Consider the following 3025-nt stretch of genomic DNA (forward strand, 5'->3'; position numbering starts at 1 on the left):
TTCCTAGTAACAATTCCCTCTTCATCTATCTTGTTTCTAAACACCCAACGAGTACCAATAATCGGTTTTCCTTGAGGCCGAGGAACCAAAGTCCACACACGATGATGTTCAAACTCATTCAGCTCGTATTGCATAGCTTTGATCTAGTCAGCGTCTTTGAGAGAACTAACATCATTCTTTTGTTCGATCATTGAGGCAAAGCTCACAAACATACATAAGTTACTAGTGACGCTTCTACGAGTAAGAATCCCACAATTAACATCTCCAATGATTTGAGATTCAAGGTGATCATGAAATAGTCTATGATTTTCATTTTTATTGACATGATTTGGGATAGAATCTTTCATATTAATGAGTTGATTGACCCAAGTTCTTCAGAGATGACAACCTGATCCTCTAAGGGCGACTGATCTTTAGTGTCGAAATGAACATTGATAATCATATATTGGGAACAATAGGCTCAGTGACATTTGATAAGGTTTTAGAGACAAAGTTTGATGGACTGAAAGTGAATTAGAATTGAAGAAGGATGATCAATCTGATCATTGAATGAATGAATCTTCATCGAACGTGACATGAGTGGGCTCCTCAACAGTGCTCCTTGAAATATTGAACACTTTAAAGGCCTAAGACACACTAGAGTATCACATAAACACTCATACATAAGCTTTAGCTTCGAGCTTTGAACGTTGATCCATATGATTCAGAATGTAGCAGACACAGCTAAAAACATGAAAGTATGAGATGCCAGGTTTTTTACCTTTAAGTAACTCATAAGCAATTTTTCCATGACCCTTCGCAATGATGGAGCAGTTTTCAGTGTAACATACTATGTTGATAGCTTCAGCCTAGAAGGATAGAGGGAGACTAGCCTCAACAACCATAGTTCGCCTAACTTCAGTGAGTGTCTAATTTCGTCTTTTAATTACGCCATTTTGTTGGGGAGTTCTAACAACAGAGAATTTATGAGAAATTCCTATGATTGAAGAAAAGTCTTTTAAGGGGAATTTATGAAATTAGTTCCATGATCACTACGTAGTTGCCTGACTTTATGATCATAAAGAACTTGCCATTGCTAAATTAGAGAGATGATCTCATCAACAACATGGATTTTCTTTCTCCAAAATATTACTAATGTAAATCTTGAATATTCATCCACGGTGACAAGAGTGAACTTCTTCCCAGATCTTGACTTTATTGGGACAGGTACAAGCAGTTCCATATGAAGGAGATGAAAGGGTTTGATGATGGAGGAACAGGACTTTGGCTTGAAGTATGACTTGGTATTCTTTCCCTTCTCACATGTTGAAAATAGTTTATCCTTAACAAACTTCATCTTAGGAATTCCTCTCACAAGCTGATTTCCAAAGATCTTTGAGATGATCTTGAAGTTTATGTGAGATAGTCTCTTGTGCCACAACTAGTTTGGATGAGATTGGGCACGAGAGAAGAAGCAGTATCTAAGCATGTTTTCAGCAGAGAATATGTCCAACACATAAATTTCATTCTGTTGGTTTGCAGTCAGCACAGTGACATTCTTTTGATCGATCACTTTTCATTCTGTCTTGTTAAAATGGACTTCATAGTCAGCATCACATAGTTGACTGATAGAGATGAAATTGTGTTGAAGACCTTTGACATATGATATATTTTTGAACACAAGATATTTGGATTTGGTAGTGCATATCCTTTTGTAGCTCCCTTCCTATTTTCTCCATACATAACAGCTGGACCATATTTTCCCATAAATTCATCAAAAAGAGACTTGAACCCCATCATATGTCTTGAGCAACCGCAAACTAAATACCAAATACTTTCTTTACCCTAAAATACTAAAATATACAGCCAGTACACACTGAACTATCTTGCAATGGGTCATTTAAGAGAAAACATCATAAGAAGCATTAGGGAGACAATTTAATGAGTTTCCATTTTTAATCCATTTGTTATTTCGAGCAATGATGATGTCAGCATGATTAGAGCTCTATTCGAAAGTACACCTTCTGACTCTGTGAGAAGTATCACCACGGTAGTAACAAACCCTGATTCTGAAATTCTTTCTTTTAAGATTAGTACTTTGATTTCTTTTGACAACTGAAATTGTGGAATCTTGATCATTTGATTTAAAAACTCTTTCTTTAGTTCTGGACCAAGGAGTGTTATTAATGGTGTACTCGGATGACAAGTTGCCATGGGACTCAGAGGAGATGGAATAATTATCATAAAAAGAGAGTTTAGATTGACCTCCAGATTCAATGTTGCTAACAGAACATTGAGGAAACATGCTGAGAATTTTATTTACGGAGTGAAATTTTGTTGGATTAGTGTCTAAGTCCATAACTATTTTGGTATGTACTTGACCCGATTAAGCATGGTCCTTTTGGGTTGCCTTCACACTGGTGACTAGACAGGATGATTATTGAGGAGAGAGGCTGGTTTATTGTTAAGAATAATAAATTAGGGTATAAATATGATTTGTTAATATATTATATGAATAATATATTAATTTGGAATCATATTATTAATTAGTATTTAATCAGAAATTAATTTGGAATTAATTTTGGGATTAAAGGAACTGACTGAAAGTGCAGGGGCTATTTTGTAATTATTCAATAGTTGAGGCTTTGGGCCATTGGATCACCTTCATTAAGGCTTGAACGAAAATCCTAGAAGGATCTAGGAGTTTTCGTCCAAGGGCTTAAGGAAAGGAGTCCATGGACTTGCTTAGGCCCTAAGCTAAGGGATTAGGGTTTACACCTTGAAACCCTAGTTAGCCTTAAGTATAAATAGCACCCTAAGGCACAAAGATTTCGTCCAAGCCTTAGGAAACCCTAAAAGGGACGAAATCTAGGGCAAGATACGCTTCTCTCCTCTCTCCCATATTCATCCTTTCACCTAGTGTGTTTTTGAGCCATTAGAGGTACTACACTTGTGGTACTTGCTTTCAAGTGCTAAGGAAATTCAAGGAACTAGTTGTTATTGCTATATAACAACAAAAGTTATGTATTCTATTTTTATATATGAA

This window comes from Lactuca serriola, chromosome 4 (genome assembly GCF_051521515.1).
Source record: "Lactuca serriola cultivar US96UC23 chromosome 4, Lser_US96UC23_V15, whole genome shotgun sequence".
NCBI classification, from domain to species: domain Eukaryota; kingdom Viridiplantae; phylum Streptophyta; class Magnoliopsida; order Asterales; family Asteraceae; genus Lactuca; species Lactuca serriola.